We start from the raw sequence: 5,750 nt of genomic DNA on the forward strand, positions 1-5,750 counted from the left end.
ATATCTGTCTTTCTCTGTATGGCTTATTTCACTTAGCATCACTCTCTCCAGTTCCATCCACGTTGCTACAAAGGGCCATATTTCATTCTTTCTCATTGCCACGTAGTACTCCATTGTGTATATAAACCACAATTTCTTTATCCATTCATCAGTTGATGGACATTTAGGCTCTTTCCATAATTTGGCTATTGTTGAGAGTGCTGCTAGAAACATTGGGGTACAAGTGGTCCTATGCATCAGTACTCCTGTATCCCTTGGGTAAATTCCTAGCAGTGCTATTGCTGGGTCATAGGGTAGGTCTATTTTTAATTTTCTGAGGAACCTCCACACTGTTTTCCAGAGTGGCTGCACCAGTTTGCATTCCCACCAACAGTGCAAGAGGGTTCCCGTTTCTCCACATCCTCTCCAGCATCTATATGATCCTGTCAATCGATGCAGAAAAAGCATTTGACAAAATTCAGCAACGTTTCTTAATAAAAACCCTCGAGAAAGTCGGGATAGAAGGAACACACTTAAACATCATAAAAGCCATTTATGAAAAGCCCACAGCTAACATCATCCTCAATGGGGAAAAACTGAGAGCTTTTTCCCTGAGATCAGGAACACGACAGGGATGTCCACTCTCACCGCTATTGTTTAACATAGTGCTGGAAGTTCTAGCATCAGCAATCAGACAACAAAAGGAAATCAAAGGCATCAAAATTGGCAAAGATGAAGTTAAGCTTTCGCTTTTTGCAGATGACAGGATATTATACATGGAAAATCCGATAGACTCCACCGAAAGTCTGCTAGAAATGATACATGAATTCAGCCAAGTTGCAGGATATAAAATCAATGTACAGAATTCAGGAAGTTTTTAAGAGGTATCTCAATGAAACACAATGTTGCCTTACATGAAGAATAAAGTATACAAACACTTGAAGAAGATGATAGGCCATAATAATGGCAGCAAAAACGTTGAACAGTCGGGTTAGAATTCTTGTCTTGGATGGGCATATGTTACCACCTGGTGACAAGATGTAATTGTGACTTAACTTGAGGGGAGGAACCACAACTAATCACTTTAAGATACTTTGCAAACATATATTACTAAAAAAAACCATGAATGAAATAGCATCGTCAGATCAGGGAAGACACCATTCACAGAGAATGGAAAATGTGGACATCATTTTGGAGATGATGTCAACACAAGTGACAAAAGTTGATTCACCTCCCACACGTGGACATTTTCTCCATGGGAATGGTGGCCTCTGTGTCATCACAAGTTAATAAGCTGGACTCACTGACAGATTTGGGGACCATTTATGTGAGTGAGCAGAAGACGCTTTGGTTAGACGTCAGGTATTGTTTCCGAATTAGAGGATGCTGTGAAATACTCACAAGAGCTTTGATGTGATTACCAGCGGAATGCTTTGTGCTGTCAGTTCTTTGTGAGGCTGTGTGTACAGACTCCATAATTTCAGTTGTATGGGACTCTTTTCTCAAACTTAATTGGGTTTTAAGACATCTATAAACAACTTGTTTCTCAGTTGAAGTGGAACATTAGAGTTTCGCAGAGCAAATACAGATTTTAGCTAACATCATTTTCATGCTAAGGAGATTTCATCTGGCGGTAGTATCTGTTAAATAGCTACTGAGCATCGATCACTAGTTATAAAACATGATATTATGGCCATACGGTAACCTTTTACTCACTATTTTTCTCCATAGCCATAGAGTAACTTTTCACTTACTAAGACATTTTTTTGCCCATATGTGTTCTGGGGGAATAGTCAAATGTCAGACTCACAGGAAGAGCATGATACTCTCATGCCTCCTGTTTTATTCTGAGACCTTTGGTTCCTACAGCGGTCTGTAAAGACAGAACCATCCTACGTATATCTGGCTCGGAGTCCATTAGATATCTCTGTGGGTTTACGATTGTGAAGCCGTACCAATGCGAAATTGTTCATGTAATTTCAGCTTGTAGCTCACACACCAACTTGTAACTCATACACCAACATCCTCAAACATTTCATTATGTGACCTATCTTATACACAAAGGAAGAAGTTCATTCTCCTAGGAAACATCTGTGTATTCAGAATTGCCACAGAACATCGGGAAGGCTTTTTTATGTTATTAACTGACTCTCCTAAGGAATTAGCTCTGTACTTTTATTTTTGCTCAGTAAGTATCAAAAGAAACATTTTTAAAGGAAGATTGAGTTGCTAAAGAGAAAGCATCACATCTGAACTGTTGCCAATCTGAACAGAAATAGAACATATATATAGATATTCACATATACATATCAAATACTTATACAGATGCACTCACACACTTTAAAATCTTGAAAAGGACTCCTCAGGCACACCATTATTAATAGAATAAGGCTCTTCTGAGAGAAGCAATGTCTAAAAACACGTGGAGAGGAAATGCTAAGAAATGATATATATCGTGGTGCTTTAAAACTTGTTTCCTAAAGGCTTTAAGAGAATTAAATTTTTCAAACTAAGAAAGCTACCAGAATTTTAATGAAAAATTTATTCTAGGGAGAGGTGATTGCAGGTGGATGATATATAGATAGATAAATACCTAGAAAGATAGGTGATAGATGATGGATGGATGGATGGATGGATAGATAGATAGATAGATAGACAGACAGATAGATAGATACTACATAGATGATAGCTGGATGGATGGCTGGATAGATAGATGATATGTAGATGGATGGATGGGTGGATCGTGGGTAGGTAGGTAGGTAGGTAGGTAGGTAGATAGATGATAGATAATCTTGTTTTCCTGAAATAACTAGAGAGTACAGTTCCTTAGTTCTTTGTTACCAGCCTTAAGTACCATATGCTCTAGGTGCAGAATCTTTCATACTAACAGAGGCTCTGTCAAATGGTTGTCCCTGTTTGTGAATGTGTGTGTATGATTTACATGAATGCATAGAGGACTGTTTTTGGTACCAAGTAGCCAGGTCCACTGAATAGAATAGATAGATATGGATAGAGTACTTCACCACTCTATCCATAATGTTCTAGTTCAGTGCTCGAGCTTTGTAGCCTCTTTAGGTGACTATAATGTCCTGGAATGGCACCACTTTCTTTTATTCTTTCTTTCTTTTTTTTTTTTTTTTAAGGTTAGTCTGTTTTTTCTAAAGTGATGAGCATATAAGTTCTTTGTTATTAAATATCAGTTTTGTAAATACTCTTAAGATTCTTGCTTTTCAGAAATTACCCTGGACTGGAAATAGGTGATTTTTGTTCTTCCCACATAAAATTTGTGTATTTCCTACCAAGAAGTCTAAGTGACTTGGGTAGAGAATGAAAGTGTGCCCCCACATGTTGATGAAGAAGGAAATACGATTAAAAAAAATTTTTTTTTAACGTTCATTCAGTTTTGAGAGACAGAGCGCAACCGGGAGAGGGGCAGAGAGAGAGAGAAGACACAGAATCTGAAGCAGGCTCCAGGCTCTGAACGGACAGCACAGAGCCCGATGCGGCGCTCAAACTCACGAACCGTGAGATCATGACCTGAGCCGAAGTCGGACGCTTAACTGACTGAGCCAGCCAGGCACCCCAGGAAATACTGTTTCTGAAGAGGCAGAACATCCTGTAAAATGGGAATTAGGAAAGAATTTAAAAATGTCTGGATAACCATAAAGCATTTCTAAAATCAGGAGGTAGGTAATGGAGCTCCATTGACTTAAGCCAACAGCAGACATAGCTTCAATCTGTGAATGGGATCAAATGAATTCTATGTAGTTCTATCAGCTCAGAGCACACAGTTTAATTGAGTGATGTATGGCCACTCACTGGCTTTGTCATGGCAAGTGGGAAGAGGGAGTGACCGTAGTCAATTTCAGAACACATTTAGAGAAAAACAGCCTGGATTTTGCTTTGCTACTTTTTTTGTGCCTTAAATCTTTACTGTGTACAGCGATCATGGGTGATTACTGATGTTGTAAGTAAAGGTTAAGTTGAGCTTATTATTTTTATGTAGATTTATGTTTAGAACTTCTCTTTGTAAGGAAAATTATTTGTACTTTGATCAAGTTATGAGCATTCTTTTTTGTTTGTTTGTTTTTTTACTTCTACATCAGTGCTCACTCTGAGATTAAAAAAAAGTGTACTGTATCTTTTGAGTAAATATATCTGTGTTTCATATAACCCACATGTGTCTGGGCAATTTGTTGTTTGTGTATGATGTCGTGTTGCTAATATTGCATGTATCAATTCTCTGCATGACATTTTCCACAAATGGCAGTAGAAATTTTTTTTAAACTGTGTGGAAATTCAACACACCAAATGATACTTCTGTTTCTGTTTAGCATGGATATTAAGCTTCATTATGTAAAAAAAAATTTCTTTACATCTTCATGTACATGTTTAGTTGATAGAGTTTTCAGGTATATTAAAAAAATCATTATTTTTTCTTTTATAAGATAGTCTTAGGGAAACACTGGTCCAGAGTTTTTGTTACGATAAAATAAAGATATCTTTAAAAACGGAACAAGTTGCACAAATTACACATATTTTGTGTAGATAGAACTATGGGAAAAAACTTACAATTTTTTTTAAAACTTAAAAATTTTACAGAGTGATCAGCTAAAATTCTGCTTCAGTTTGTGGGTGAGTCACTGCCTTCCTTCATTCTAATGAATTAAAGTCGTTTTGTGTTTTCCCCTTCGTGTTTGAGAAACAAAGGCAGTTAAGCCCAAGCATTTTGCCTTCTCGGTGTGTGATAACAAACACGTGATGTGGATCGGGGCCCCACAACGGAGGAGAATGCATTAACGCTTCTGGTGCAGTTGACCCACGTATATTTGTTACTCCACACGAGTGAAAAAGCAAACCTCACCAACAAAGAAGGCATCTGGATTGCCAGAGTCAAATCTCTTTGGAAACCTCCCACGCCCAACAATGACTCTGATTTCTATAAGGCACTGTGAAGTGATGAGTGTGCTGTGGTCATGAGATTCTTATTTATGAAAATAAACATACAGCCTTTCTGCAGGTTTCCAAGTGTTTTTTCCTCCTGCTAATGGGACCTTAATCTATTCAGTGATTGTACAGGCTTCTCAAATGCCCTCATAAACTCAGTCTCCCATTAAAGAGACAAATGACACGGGGATGTCCTGCACTTCTCTTTCCATTTATTATTGGTTTAATCATCACAAAAGTGATCTTAAAATGCAAAAAGAAAACACACATTAAGTTCAAAACTCAATGAGGCAACACCTCTTGGTTTCACTGTATTTATTATTCTTTGTGGATACAGAGAAGCATGAGGATTATTGCTGTTTTCCCTGACTCTGGCTTCTAATTTATTGGCTTTTCTTCCTTTATTTTTTTCTCTTTTGTATTTTAAAAATTTGTATTTATATTTTAGTTAATTAACATACAGTGCAATACTAGTTTCAGAAGTAGAATTCGGTGGTTCATCACTTACACACAACACCCAGTGCTCATCACAAGTGCCCTTCTTAGTACCCATACCCCATCTAGCCCATCCCCCACCCACCTCCCACCAGCAACCCTCAGTTTGTTCGCTATAGTTAAGAGTCTCTTCTGGTTTGTTTCCCTTTCTTCTCTCCCCCACGGCCTCCCCCTTTCCGTATGTTCATCTGTTTTGTCTCAAACATCACATAGTAGTGAAATCATAGGATATTTGTCATTCTCCGGTTGACTTATTTCGCTTAGTATAATTAATATATTCTAGCTCCATTCGTGTTGTTGCAAATGGCAAGATTTCAGTTTTTTGATGG

Source organism: Prionailurus bengalensis, chromosome B2 (assembly GCF_016509475.1).
Source record: "Prionailurus bengalensis isolate Pbe53 chromosome B2, Fcat_Pben_1.1_paternal_pri, whole genome shotgun sequence".
NCBI classification, from domain to species: domain Eukaryota; kingdom Metazoa; phylum Chordata; class Mammalia; order Carnivora; family Felidae; genus Prionailurus; species Prionailurus bengalensis.